The 16,413-nt window shown below is 33.9% G+C and overlaps 1 pseudogene; it reads left to right on the plus strand.

Moving 5' to 3' along the window:
* The first annotated feature begins 2,956 nt into the window (after nucleotides 1-2,956).
* Nucleotides 2,957-16,413, plus strand: part of LOC104847469 — a 75,654-nt pseudogene continuing 62,197 nt past the window's right edge.

Below are 16,413 nucleotides of genomic sequence, written 5' to 3' on the forward strand. Positions count from 1 at the left end.
TTTTTTCAAAACCTCAAGCTGCATATAAATTAGAAGAAATTGACCTTTCTTGGGAAAATATATGACAAAATTACATGATAAAGTGTTACTCTGAAACTTTAATTAAAATACATTAACATTTATCATAACCGATAAGTATAGTGCAAGTTCATTTCTTTCTTCCACATCGAATAGCTTATTTTCTACGTTTTGTAGGTACTATTGCTGAAGGAAAGGGTTTAAGTAACATCAGATATCAATAAGAGAGAAAAAGGAATTATCTTTTTCCAAAGTGTAAGAATGAAAACAAATAATCTAATAGAAGATCAACGATCAAATGTTCAAAGTCTGATTATAATTTCATTTGGATAAAGAAATGTATTTTCTCTTATATCAAATAGGCTGCATAAAAATGATAGCCTTGAGAAGTGTAAATGATTTATTGAGTATACATAAATCTTGCCTGTGGGTGGCCGCAATTTTAACCAGACATCACTTCCCCTACACTTTAACAATCTCAATTATTTACTTCAATATAATTTTCACTCATTTGGAAAGTCTGTCTCAACTTTTATAATTATTGAAAAATTTCCTTTTGACTGACCTATGTTCCTGCCTACTGAAGTTTGTACTATGCCACTCCATCTGAAAGTGACTCTGAGGAGCACTTATTATAATGCTTGCTAATAGTATTTACAATATTTTGCCATGTCTTATTTTAATTAATGTATATTAATTAACATAGTGACATCTCTTTTAAGAGTTTCATATTTTTAAGAAGATACAGGGAAAGTATTACTTGCTGTAGTTCTTTGAGTGTACCTTATATGGAGAAGCGCCTTAACGCAAACTAACATACTGGAAATAGAAAACAACTGCTTTTTAAATGGCAAAAGTTGCCAGAAGTACAATATACTTTAGTTCTTGAGAAACAAAATATTAGATTCAGAGAGTAACATATTTGTTCAAATGTAATATGCTTTGCTACATAAAGTTTATAAAGCAAAGTATGCTTTAATATGTCATTTTAAATATGTCCAGTGTAATTATGTAAACCTTTACAATACCACTGTTAAAAATAAATTAGGAATAATATTTTAATAGACACTGTCTTGCCAGTAGTAATTATCACACGGAGCACAACTTGTGAGCAATTTTCATCTAGTTTAATCATTTGTCAGAGTCCTTTTGAAAACTGTTCCCAACAAATGAATGTGGCACTTTAGAGAGAAGAGACTATCAATAGATTTTACACTAATATCATTTTAAAGCCGTAGTTTAAGATATTCATCCTGTCTCATCAAGATATTATCTCATAATTCCATGTACATCAATACATGTGAAGTATCAAAACAAAACATTTGATTTAAGCCTAATAGAATGTTAAAACATTTTTTAATATTTTCATTACTACCTCAATTGGTAAAAAATGACAGTGTATTTTTTTCTATTTGTGAGAAACCATATTTTTTTTGAGAAAATTAACAAAATCAGTCAGATTAATACAAACTATATTGTAAAATCCTCTTTTTCAGATTAAGTCCACAGAACAGCTCTACTAAGAGTTATTTTCATGGCAGCAATACCCCCTTTGAAGAATCACATGACTCAAACACAATTTGATGTTTGCATCCGCCTTACAGAGAAGGTTTCAGAAACACTTCCCTGCTCATCTCTGAGATGTTGGCAGCCATGGAGATGCCTGAAGGTATATTTACAGGTGTTTTAATAGCCCCAGATAAGAGCTCTTTTCTGGTCAATTTGCTTAATGTCTCGCTTCTTGGTTTTACATGCATATAGGAGATGATGGAGTGACTTGGTCATTTTTTTTATTTTGAGAAATTAAATTATTAAAAGGTTAATAAGCACACGATTCATCTTTCAATGTATAACATTCAAGAGACTGTTCTGCGGAAGCTTTACTGAAATCATAGATACGCAAATTTTAATTGCAGCACAAAGCAAACATCATGTTAAATTGGGCATTTTGACAGTCAACGATTCTTTTCACTTTGCTATTTCTAACCTCTTACAATGTTACAACTTTCTCTGCAAAAACAAGTCTTCCAATCACTGCTATCACAATAACTTTTATGCTAATAGCAACACCACTGCAGTTTCCAATAGAAACTTGTTTTTTTAAAAAAAACAATGTTTAACAGAAAAATTCATGCAGTACATCCAGAGCGACAGCTTCCCACCCAAGGCCAGGAGAGAGAGAAATGAAAAGCCACTGGGTAACGGGTGCTGCCCGCAGTATGGATGTGTAGATACAGTTCCCCTAGCTGTTAATGAGGACTTAGCTTGAATTAAGGGGTCTGGGAGGGTCATTTAACTTAATTCCTGATACCGTAGAAAGTCTTTGGAAGAGTAGGGATGGCACAGACTCAGCCAGCAGGAGATGGCGTCAGAAACTATTTAAATATTTGTTTTATATGGAATATTATTCACTTTTCTAACGTGATCCACTACTGCTCTACCATAGAGAAAGATAAACTTTGGGCATGTGCAGAAGGCAAATGGATGAGACTTGAGAACATAATGTTGAGTGAGATAAATCAGACACAGGCTGAAATATGGCATAGTTTCTATTATATGAGAAATTAAAAATTATATCGATATAGAGAAATGTAGATAGAAGATGGATAACTAGGAAGTAGTGAACATTTTAAATAATTTCCCAAATTTCCTATTCTCTTGTTTTAAGCATATTTTAATATGTATGTTAATCTGTATTATTTATGCTGCTAGTTTTTCTTAATTAATTACAAACGACGTGTCATGCTAACATCTTTGTAAGAGAGAGTTTTTGGTCTATGTCTTGTACCCTGAGTAACTACGTACTTTGAAAATAAGGATACTCAGGCTGTTAGCTATTGTTATTTTCTCATTATTTTGTTATCAGTTTTTGTTTTATTTTTTCATAAAATCTTAAAAAAGAAAAGAAAGTGTCTTGGGATCATTTTAGTCTTGGGAGATGTCGGCTGTGTATGCATTGCCGATGGCTCCCCCAGCCCTCTGTATTTCACTGCAGAATCTCACAGGCAGAACACCCGGCCACACTTTGGAGGAGGATGGCAGAGAAGAGTCTGTGGCCTCTGGTGAGTGCAGAGTGAATCTGCTCTGCCTACTCTGAGCATCTTCAGCAGGCTATGAGTCGGTTGTCATAGCCCCTGTTGCTGGCCTGGCCTGTCCTGCTGTGGACAGTGCCCATAGGGGGTCAAATGCAGCCTTGTGAGCCTGCACAACATGCTTATGACTTTCAGCCTCCAAAAATTGTGAGATACATAAACCTCTTTTCTTTATAAAAGTAGCTTGCCTTGGGTATTTAACTTTAACAGAATTTGACCTAATACAATAGATTGACAATGTCTTCAAATATCTTGCTTTTCCTGTTGAGGCCACAGGCCTGGCCCTTCCCACCTTGGTGTCACCAGGAGCCTGCTACTTACAAGGTCAGAATAGAGACTGGCATGTTGTGGTCAAAGAGCTATAATAAACTCCTCGACAACTGCAATTAAAAAAACAAAAGCAAAAATTGTTTTAGTCCCATTCTCCCTTTCTACATTACATAGTCTGACTATTTCACCATCTTAACATATTACTTGGTGATTTCCTAACTCAGTGATGTTACTCTACTATTAACTGCTGTTCTAGCTGGTGTCTAGATGACCCCTTATAGGCTCATGTGCTCACAGGTGAGGTTTTTTCAGAGGTGGCTGGATCTAGAGTGTGTGATTCTGGAACAGATTCATGGTACAACACTAGGATCAAAGGCACTAGGATTAATCGCATGACTGCTAGCACCGTAAGGGCCATAGCCTGTATAAGAACAAGGAACAGACAGAGCTATGGCCATCCCTTGTTGCTTTTACTGTCATCTGAGCGCAATGAACTGTTTCTGCTCTGTGATGCCTCTCTTCCATGTGACACTTTGCCTTAGAGCCAGCCAACTATAGACTGAAACCTCTACAAACTGTGAGCTAAATAAACCTTTCCCCCTTTGAACTTTGAGTATCAGTTATTTTGTCTCAACAATGAGAAAAGTAAGACAACAGCTGATGTGCAGGATACACAGGACAATTCTCTAAATTTTAGACATTAAGTTATCATGTGATTATAATAGTGATAAATACTTTGTTGCTATAGTGACTTATAAGGAAAACATCAGTCACACGATTCAATACTGTATTGCTGAAATTACTGATTTTATTTACTTATTGTTTGTTTGATTTCATAGTTCAGGATGATTATGTAATCCAGAGAGGCCTCAAATTCGCTGAGATCCTCCTGCCTCATCCTCCCAAGTGCTGGATTATAGGTATGCACCACCATGCCTGACAGTATTATTGAATTTAATCCTTTCTATGAAGGATTAAATTCAATGTCTACTTTAATCATTTTTGCTTGTTTTATTTAATCTTCAGATATGTTTAAGTTTTGGAGTGTATGTAGATAGCTCGATAGTACTGCCCCTACCTGGTAAGCACAAGGTCTTGAATTTAATTTAAAAAAAACCCAAGTATATGGAAATATATCCACAGATACCTAACTGAAAGGTAATTGTTTCTCATTTGCCAAATACTACTTCAAAGATTTTTTTAGAAAATGGCTTAAAATCCTGCTCCTGGTGCAGAAGAATGAAGAGTTCATATTTTGACATTGGAATCAAAGGAGTGTCCTGGGTTGAGTGAGAAGTGAAGAGGAGGAGATTTCCTTTCTTTCCTGTTAGCACAGCACCTTTCTTACAAAACGTATTTGACTGCCCTTGATTTATGCTGCACGATAGCTTTTTTATGACACTTGTGTTAATCTTTTTCCCCTTCCAATTACCTGAACATATCAGTATGTTTTCTTGTTGAAATAATTTGGACTGGTAATTTGCAAATTTCCTCTCGCAGCCCCTAAGGTACAATACATTCCTTAAATCAGTAGGAGCACTTGAAGTATGCTTTCAATATATCTTCTGCAAATGAAAATAGCAAGCTACAAATGCGCAAGTGGACAGAAAACCAGAAAGGAAGAAATTTACACTTACACAGAATTGGATGTTTCTTTAATTATTTGTAACCTAGGGCCACAAGCAAGTTGCCTGTTTTAGAATTTGATTGTATAGTCAGCTTTGTATTTATATAGTCTATTGACTGAGTTTGGGTCAGAAAAATCGGAGACCATCTTGACCAAAGTCATTCCTCCTAAAAAGATTCTAAAGGTTTCCCCATAAACACTTTGCATAAATATATGAAATGTAACTGTACATCCTTAGAGTAGAAAAAAGTCAGTCTTTGTCTGATCTAAATTCATGCATAATAAATGCCTTCATGTGTGACTCGACAATAAATGTAACAAGTACAGTTTTTAGGGAGTTCATTAACAAATAAGAGTGTGTTTTCACAAGATGATATTCCGTATCCTGTATATTTCTAAAATTTTGCTATTATGATATATATTGTGAATTGGGGACCTTTTAAATGTTTTTGTAACCCTTCGTGTTTCTGAAGATTATACTTTTGCCTCTGGGATTATATGCTATTATGATTAATTAGAAAGTCCTGAAGTCAGATCATTGGGTTGAAAATCTTTGCTTTTCTCATTAGTAACTTAATTTAAAGGCAAAAACCAGGTTTTCATTATATGATTGGAAACACAGAATAAAAACTAATGTAACAATGTCTTAATGTGTAAGTGGCCACTTGTCTCTCATGGAAAGAATTCCAAAAGTCAACTTTTTAGAACACTAGAATTACTTGATTAAGTTATCAGAAATCCACAGTATTCAGTCCATCTCTCTCTCTACTGTCAGCCTCAGGATTTTATTCTCAAAGCCATGTAATGGTTGCAAGAGCTCCAGTTATCACATCCTCATTTCAGAAGCAGAAAGGTGGAAAATGGGAAGAACAAATATATAACCTAATCCAGCAGTCTGTTTCTTTTAATGATCTTTCACGAGATTTCCAACTTCCAGTTACATTAATTTGGCTCAAACTTACTTGTCTATTAACTACAGCCCAATTTTTCATCAATGCTGGTCCACCTTAAATGACATGGAATACAAAATAGTATTATGTTATCTGTATGGATTAGGAGTTTTCTTTTTTAACAGGTAAAGAACAATATCTTATCTCTATGTTCCAACATTTGGTGCTTGATCTAATAAGACTTAGAAACTATGATTACATTTTTCCATGTGCTAAAATAATCAAAGCCATCCTCACTGTGTCCAGTGTCCCAGTTTGTGAAGGTATTTGCATTCAAAGCAAGTTTCTTCTCAAAGAAGATTCATAGCTTGAGCTATATAAATGCCTATAATACTTTACAGAGAAAGTTTTGCCATGTGAGAAACCACCATTTTGTAATGGAGTCTTCAAGAAACTGCCAAGAGAATCATTCCAGAGCTCTTCAAGTTGAAAGCCTCGTTGATCTATTATTTCGTATGATTTCTTTACCCTATTTCCTTTCTCCTCCCCTTCCCATCTGCCCTGTAGCCATTTTCTTTCTATTTCACACTATCAATTGGACAGATCTAGAGATTTTTAATTACACTATTTATGGAAGCAATCTAAACTATGTAGTAAGAACCAAGAAGAACTAAATGAGATAAATAAATATAGTAGGAACAGGATTATAGGGGGAGAAAGGAATATATTCTGTTATACAGTATTTTTATGTCCTGTGTCTTTCATTTTTTCTGTCAGGACCCCCTTTCCTGCCAATGATGCAGTTATGAAAATCAAAGTTGAACCTAGAGCAAGGAAGATGCTTGGTAACCAGTGTACCAACTTTATTGGAAAAGTGTGATGGATGTGCATGCTAATAAAAAGAGCTTGATCACAATTTTCTGAGTAAATGTACATATTGATTGGGCTTCTAGGATAGACAGGACAAATAGGGCCATACTCAACGCCACCGATGGATAGCTGAATAAGGAATGATTTTACTGTGTTACTGTTGAAGATGTATTTCTTCTTTCTATTTATTTTTATATATAGGGACAATCTCATGCATTTTCATGGACCATTTATTCTATCATTCTCTTAGCATTACAGCTTGGTAACTTATATTCTAATCACAATACACATTATGAATTCTTCCTGTCTTACAAGCTACTTGCTTCACCCCTCTCTACACTTAACATATCCTATGATTTTCATTCATCTTATCTTTTTTATAATCAAATACACTTAATCAAGCACACTGTGCTTAAATAATATAATTGTTTGAAAAGATAGCTATATTGAATGAGGGAGAAAGTAAGCACTACAAGCATTCTAAACTCAATTGCCCACACTGTGTTCTGCAATTCAACAATATTGATCCTTTTCTAGTCCCACTGAATCCCTACATAATTTAGTGACTAGTAAGAAACATAATTTGTGAAATACAATGAATTGCCTCTGGATTCTTGCCAACTAGTTCCTTTAAAAAGTTTTTGTTGTCCTTTTGTGAGGACAGGTGAGGATCCAAGCATCTCCTCAGGTCAGCTAAGTATAAATCTAGATCAGCATAGGCTGTGGAAGCAGGAACTATGGGAGAGAAAAAATATCTTCTTTCGGGACAAAATCCACGCATCGATGTACATTTACTAGCTATGCCCCAGGCATTATTGTAGCTGATAGAATAGAATGAGGAACAAATCCCTGTGTTTGAATAGGTAGATGCAGCCCACTGCAGCCTTAACATGCCTCTGAGATTCCCACTTATGATAGGATAATTGCAGGTCCAGCTATTATACTCTGAGATCTCTCAACGGTTCAATTTTTCCTTCAGTGTGCTTCTCTTAGCCAATGACTAAGTGGGGCAGAGATATTAAAATAAGTTCACACTTGGTTCTACTCTACTAAGGCATTTCAATATCCTTGCCAAATCTGCTAGGTTTTTATAGCGGTCTAAAATGTTTTGCTTTTTTCTTCCCTCTTTCCTTTCCTCGGTGCTGTCATCTGACAGGTTTTCAACTTATTTCTACTTTACCACTCAAACATTTTCCGTAAGAGATGGCTCAAATGACTAATTCCATTTTATATTCCGTGTCTCAGAGGATCCAGTCTAACTCACAAGATAACAAATGGAAAGGGACATAAATAACATGCTTAAATCTAAAATATTTTATGCAGAAAAAAAGCAAGAAAATTGAGAAAGGTCATACAAAAGAAATATATCAGTACAACTTTCCTGTTGTTCAGACTAAATGCCTAATATATACAAAATTAAGGAGGAAATGGTCTATTTGGCTCATGATAAAGAGGTTTCAGTGCTCATATGGTTCACCAAAGGCAGAAACATCATTACAGATGGGCAATGTAAAACAGAGTTGCTCATTTCATGGCAGCTGGAAAACAGAGCACAGAGATACATCCTCTGATGACACACACCCGTGACCTGACTCCCTCTGGGCCCCACTTCCTCACAGCACCTGCAGTGGTGAACATCACTGATAGAGAGATGAGTATCTCATCCCCTGATGCACTGAGAGTGTCAATTCCAATCACATCTCCAGGTAACCCTTAATTTAGCCAAGCTGACTACTGAGATTAAGTGAAAGAGTAAGCGACACTGTTTTAAAGTGTTTGGGCAGCAGGTGGCATAGACATTAGGCAGTGAAACAGGAAATACGCAGGTATCACAGGAGTACTACATATATATTCTCAGCCCTGATGTTTAAATTTGTGAATTGCTTTGCCACATCAAATGGAAGATTGCGTCTAAAGCAGTGCTGGCGGACTTCTGGCACACGTGCCACTACCGGCTGTTTGTATCATTGAAATCATTGAAATCTCTCTAAGTTCTGCCATCACTGATGGTAAGGAATGAAACAAAATTTCCTGCATTCATTGAAAGATTGCTCCTATTTATATCATTGTCATGGTGGTGAAAAGATTTTGAGTAGTATGGATCACAGCTAACTAAAGCTAGCAGGTTTACATAGCCTCAAACAAAAGCAAAGGAGAGAAATTTTGTGCAGGATAGTGACATTATTTAATATAATTTGGTGGGATTTCACCTAGTATTATGGTTAGAATTAGAGAAATGCGTGATGAGAGCATGATAATTTAAAATTAAGTCATTGTAAATTATGTACAGTAAATAGGTAAAGTTCTCATAAATAAGTTTATTCCTTTTTTCTTATACTGTACCAATAAAAGATTGCTTATTTAAGCCCTAATAATAATATTATGACATTGAAACCTCAACATCCCATGCCGATAAAATAATCTTTTAAATATGTCTGTTCTTTATTTAAATAGAATTTAATTTATTTTAAATTGTTAGATATTAATAGCTAAATACTATGATGCCTAACCATATTAATACCTAAGTAAAACAATAGCTATTAATACTTAAACCACATGGATTTTAAATAATTATAGGTAAAAGATATATCAGCAATTCTAAAAGTACTGAAAATTATTGCTCACTGAGAAGCTATGATTACAAGAAAGATTCAACATGCCAGTTAGTCGAATAAATAACAAGCCTCAGTAATTTCAATTTGTTTTTATTAGTATATGTTTACAGTACATAATAATCAAAATCCTCTTAGGAAGGTGGTATATGTACATAACACATCTGAATTATTATTTTATCACCTTTCCCTTCACTTTCTCCCCTTCCCTCCATCTCATGGTCCCCTGCCCTTTTGAAAAACATTTGTTTCCCTCTTTTTTTATTAACTTTCTCGTTAATGATACTAGAAACAAACATTCATTTACAAGTCAACAGGATGTTAACTAAGTTGGTAAGTAAGCACATTGGAGAAAATCCATCAAAAGACGAGTGGATAAAGAAAATGTGGTATCTTCGCGTAACAGAATACCAGTTGGCTACAAAGGTGGACAAATTCGAGACATTTGTAGGAAAATAAATGCCTCTTGAAAATTTATTGTTGAATGAAAGAAACTAAGTCTCGCAAACTTACAGACTGGTGGTGGCAGAGCTGTGGACTCCGCGCTGCAGTGGGCACATAGAGCCTCCTCTGTTAGCACATGAACTAAGTTGCCCTAGCAGCCAAACATCGAAAAACGGTGCAATAAGGGCAATGATAATTTTTTGAGATAAGTAAGTGGTTGTTGACAAAGTTGAGCACTTTGTCTCTAAAAGGTTTCGCAGCACTGCGATATGGTATCTATCATTTGATTAAGGTAAAGTACAAACTAGCAGAATAATAAAAGATGGGTAGAAGGAAACAGTATGATAGATCTCTTGCAATGGCAAAAGGCTGAGGAGAGTAAGGGCAAGGGAAGAGGAGGAAAGGAATAGGAAGTAAGTGGAATTAAGATATTCCATGTAAAGGAACCTCATAAACTCAATTAATATAGACATTAAATGTCATAAACCTGAGGTTACAATTATAATGACCAGAATTCAAATGAGGAAAGGAGATCACTTCTTGACCTTTTGGCTAAGAGCAAGTGTAAATGAAGAAATGAGAGGTAGAGGCAGGGGGAGGGAAGTGGGTGAGGAGGGAAATAAGACCAAAAGAAAAATGAATTGTCTTATGTACATGAATCCCCTCCTCAAAATGAGTGGAAACAACGTGTACTACAAAACTGTTTTAATAAAAAAATAAAGACAGGTTCTAAACGATGCTGGGAAATGTGAATTCCACATGCAGATTAGTGAAATTAGTTACTTATGTATTATCATTTAAAAAATCAATTTACTATGGGTTAAAGGCTTAAATGCTTGTCCTGAAGCTAGAAAGCTACAAAAGAAAACATAGGCTAAATATCAGGACATTGGAATCAATACTTTTTTTGTACATACTCCTGAAAGTTCAGGAAAACTAGTATAAATAAATAAGATTGCAACAATTTTTTTAAAAGCTGCATAATTATAGAAACATTAGGGCAAAAAGACAGATATGGGGGAAAAGTATTTTCAAATTATAAATGTAAGAGCATATTGTCTAGAATACATTGATAACCCATGAAGATCAATAGGATAAAAGTTAGATAACAAAATTAAAAGTAGAATATAGATATAAAGAGACATGTATCAAAAGAAGATACGTAAGTGTTCAGCAATTACCAAAAAATTGCTTAATATCACTAATCATCAGGTAAATATCAGTGAAAAAATCACAGGGATGTGTCATTTCATAATGTTGAGTATTTATGTTTAGAAAGATTCAAGATGACACCCACTGGTGATGATATAGAGAAAAGAGAAAGATCCTTTACACACTGTTGGTGGAAATGCAAATTTGTATAGACACATCAAGAACAGCACAGAGGTTCCTAAAAAAATAGAAACAAACAAACAAAAAAAGAAACAAACAACCAAGAATAAATTTCTGTGTGATTCAGCAATCCCATTCCTTGGTACACACACAAAAGAAAAAGCAGTGTTTTGAAGACATCTGTTTTCTTAAATTCATTGTGACACAACCTGAAAATGGAAACAAACTTCACTGTCCATAAACCAATGGATATATAGGTGAAATACAATTTACCTACACAAGGAGACACTATTCAGCCACAGAAAGGAGAACAAATTTATGTCATTTGCTAAAATATGGGTAGAACTAGATATAAATATGTTTTGTGAAATAGCCAGACAAAAATATAAATACAGCATGACAACAGTCATATGTAGAATCTAAAAAAAGTTTACATTATTGAAGTTAATAATAGAATTTTAGTTTGCAGTGGCTAAGAGTAGGGGAGATGAAGAAAGGCTGTATCGCACAGTATATGACTCTCAACAACATACTGTGGAAAGAAGCAACCCTTCCACTGTTGGTCAGGGTGTAGAGTGTTTTGACCACTGAGGAGGAGTAAGTGTGAAGATTCCTCAAGAAACTAAAACTGGAGGTTCCATTTGACTTCTTTACATCTTCCCAAAAGAATTAAAAGCATCACACCACAGCACGTACCCATGTTTATGGCAGCATAATTTGTAATAGCTAAATTCTAGAAACAGCCTCAATGTCCATCAACCATAAAAAAGAAGTTTTCTATAGAATAGAATAATTATCAGCCATGAGGAATGATAACCTGGAGGTATTTCTAGGCAAATGAATGCATCTTCAGATCATACTATAAAGGGAAATAAATTGGACACACATGTTTAATTGTTGCACTATTTCTTTGGTGTTAGAAACTGAAAGAATAAATAAGGACCTAAATGTATAATAAATATTGGGAAATAGGAAGAAAATTGAAAGGGGAACAAGAGGGAGGAGAGAGGGAAATAAAGGAAAGAAAAGAAAAGAAAAGAAAAGAAAAGAAAAGAAAAGAAAAGAAAAGAAAAGAAAAGAAAAAAGAAAAATTGAAATACGGAGGAGAAGAGGGGTTCAAGGGAAGGGTTGGGATTATGGGGGAAAAAAAAGAATCAAAATATATCAGGTACAGACTCCCTATGATAAATATGATTATTATATGTATCTAAAATGTACCAAGAAAATTAATTTTTAAAAACTAGAATAAATAATTTGAAAAAATATTATAAGAAATAAATTACTAATGTATGGGGAAACGTGTGCAGGAACGGATTTAAATGTTACTTAATGCATTTTTGCCAGCTGCTCCTCAGACAAAGGACTATTATCTAGAATATATAAAGAACTCAAAACAATCAGCCCCAGAAATATAAAGACCCAATTCAAAAATGGGCATCTGAAATGAACACACATTTATCAGACAAAGAAGTAAACGCAGCAAGTAAATATATGAAAAAATGTTCCACGTCACTGGTCATTCGAGAAATGCAGATGACAACAGCACTGAGATTCCTCCTCACCCCACAGAGTATGGCTCCTATCAAGAAATCAACCAATAATAAATGTTGGCGGGGTCATGGGGAGAAAATAACCCTTCTCCATTGTTGGTGGGAGTGCAGATTGGTGCAACCACTATGGAAATCAATATGAAGATACCTCAAAGAGCTCGGACTAGAGGTTCCTTTTGACCCAGCCATCCCTCTGTTGGGTATCTTTCCAAAAGAATTAAAACAATCATACCATAGTGATATATGCACACCCATGTCTGTAGCGGCACAGTTTGGAATAGCAAAAAATTTGAAACAGCCCATTTGTCAATAAGTTGGAAACTGGATAAAGAAGATGTGGTTTTCCTATAAAATGGAATACTACTCAGACATAAAGAATGAGAAAGTAGATTCATTCTTAGGTAAATGGGTACATTTTGAGGATATACTCCTAAGTGAAATAAATAAATCACACATATGCAAATACCGAATAGTTTCTCTGGTGTGAAAAACTAAAATAGTACTCAAGAACCTAATGGGACAATTAGCAAATAGGAAGATAAGGACCAAAGGTGTAGGGACAGTGAGAAGGATGGGGAAGGGGGAACAAGGGAAAAGGAAAAAAAATATGAGAAAATGTAAAAATGGAATTAAAGTATTTGAAGGGAGGAGTGGAGGGGAGGGGGTGAAGGGAGGGCAGGGACAAGGGGAAAATATGAGAACCAAGACCTGGCAGGTAAAGGTACAAGATCCCAGTAATGAATGTAACTGTACTGTCTACCTAGAATGTACCAATAAATTCAATTTAATTAAATAAATGAATAAATAAGTAAACAAATAAACAAACAAATAAATAAATGTTACTTAATGCATATATGTATGAAAATGTCAGTCATGGTATATTAATAAATATAATTTTAACACAAATCAATTAATAATGAATTTAATTTAAAAATTGAATCATAAATTAAAAGGTAGATTTGGAAAATGAAAAAACTATGTTGTATTTTTAGTATAATTTAATTTTAAGTATACATTTATAACCTATAAAGAAACAATATTTTGAAACATAAATGTTTTACTATTCAAGGACTTGTGTGAAGTTAATTTTTTTCTCATTCACTTTATTAGTACATGTTAGGTCTACAGTACAGTTACATTCATCACTGGGATCTTGTACCTGTACATGCCAGGTCTTGGTTCTTATTTTTTCCCCAACCCTATGCTCTCCCTTCATCCCCTCCTCCCTTCTCTATTTACAAAAATTTTGTTTCATTTTTTCATTTTCTCATATTTTTCCTTTTCCCTTATTTCCTTGCCCCTACCCTTTCCACTTCCCCTACATCTTTAGCCCTTTTTTAAACATTTTACTCTTTGTAAAACTCTTGCCATAATACTGAACAAATTTTAATGAAAGAATAACATGATATAGAACAATTTAACTGCTAAGACCATAGCTAGATAATATAAAATATCAAAAAATTGTATTTTTAGAGAATCAGAATTTCAATATATTGAAATCAGAATTTCAAGATACTGTTTTTAGTTTGGTGAGTTTACCTATTTTTCATCCATTAATAATGAGCTAAATATCTCAGAGCACTTATTTTCTAAAGGCACATATTACATGAAGATTAATTTCTAAATTATTTTATTGATTTACAAGCCAGAATAGGCAGCAAAATTATTTTTGTAATTCAAGGCTTATTACAATGTTAATGTAATGGATGGTCTTTGAAAGAGTATTTCAAAAGAATATACAAATATAACAATGTAACAAAACAGACCACAAATAGATCTGCATAAATTTAGTTAAGTGGTATTTACCAAAGGAGAAAGTTTACAATTTTTTCATTACAGTTGAGAAATTATAGCCATCTATCAAATGATGATGTGACAACTACACATCCAAGTGCAGAAAAATAAGGGAATTTTCATAAAATGAATTGCAAATGAATACTATTTCTAAATATAAGGCAAAACATATGAAGCTAGTAGAGGAGAATATGGAAAATCTAGATGGCACTGACGATGACTATAATACCAAAGGCACAATATACTAAAAAAGAGATGAATAACTAGAATTTTTTAAAATTAAATCTTCTCTGGGAAATTAAATGTCAAGAAAATGAAAAGACAAGCTATACTCTGTTGAAAATCTTGAATAAGATACATTTAATAAAGAATTGTCATTCACAAAGTACAAGCAGTTCTTAAAAGTATTGATCACCACTTCATTTTCTCATATTTTTTTCTTTTCCCTTATTAGCTATCCCCTTCCCACTTTCCCTACACCTTTAGCCCTTTTCTTCCTATTTCACATTGTCCATTATATCATTAGGATCTTATGTACTATTATAGTTTATTCACACCAGAGAAACTATTCGGTATCTACATGTGTGATTTATTTATTTCACTTAGGAGTATATCCTCAGTAAGTATCCATTTACTATGAGCGAATCTAATTTTTCATTTTTTTTTCCTTTTGTTGAGTTTATTGGCACAATCTAGGTATATAATAGAGTTACATTCATTATTGGGATCCTGTACTTTTACCCGACAGGTCTTGATTCTCCTTTTTTCCCCTTGTCCCTGCCCTCTCTTCACCTTCTCCTTCCCTCCTCACTTACCAACACTTTATTTGCATTTTTTTCATTTTCTCATATTTTTCCCTCTCCCTTATTACCTTTTCCCCACCCTTCCCACTTTCCCGACACCTTTAGCCCTTTACTTCCTATTTCACATTATTAATTATCTCATTAGGATCTTGTGTACTATTATAGCCTTTCACCCCAGAGAAACTATTCGGTATTTACACATGTGTGGCTTATTTATTTCTCTTAAGAGTATATCCTCAGTATGTCTCCATTTTCCTATGAATGACTCTAATTTCTCATTCTTATGGCTGAGTAGTATTCTATTTTATAGAAAAACCACATCTTCTTTATCCAGTTTCCAACAGATGGACAAATGGGCTGTTTCCAAATTTTAGCTATTGCAAACTATGCCGCTATAAACATAGGTGTGCATATATCACTGTGGTATGATTCTTTTAATTCTTTTGGCAAGATACCCAGCAGAGGGATGGCTGGGTCAAATGGAACCTCTAGTCCCAGCTCTTTGAGTTTTCCCCATATGTCCTTTCTTTTCTAACTCTGCCTTATTTGTACAAAATAAAAAATAACAATAATAAACTTGAAATTTTCGGATAAACTAATATAAAAACAGTAAGTAGAATGAATAATTTAGAAATCTAGGATTCAGCAAAATATGACTTTGTAATTTGTGAATTTATGCTTAATTATAGTGATCAGTTAAAGAAATCTCTGTATGAAAATTAAATATAGGAAATCCTAAAATAAATCTAAAAAGGAAAGTAAGAGAGAAAAGGCAATAATGTAAAATTAAAATAATCCTTAATTCTGAACATATTTAAATTTCTTCTTGCTCTTGTAGTCTTATATTATTCTTTTTTTTCATTATTTAGAGAATACTTTATTAGTTTCTGCAATGAAATCCACATAGATATGACCTTACATATTTAATACAGTGTGTTAATGCTGTATAAATGGAAAAAAAAACTAACATTTCTAGACCAATATGGCTGTCAATTTCTGTACAACGCCGGACTCAACACAGTAAATTGGGATAACTTTTTCCAAAGTTGACAGCGCAGTTAAAGTTTCCAAAATATATATATGTGTGTGTTTGTGTGTGTGTGTGTACATA

The sequence above is a fragment of the Fukomys damarensis genome, unplaced genomic scaffold (assembly GCF_012274545.1).
Source record: "Fukomys damarensis isolate Sample0158 unplaced genomic scaffold, DMR_v1.0_HiC HiC_scaffold_24, whole genome shotgun sequence".
Lineage (NCBI taxonomy): Eukaryota > Metazoa > Chordata > Mammalia > Rodentia > Bathyergidae > Fukomys > Fukomys damarensis.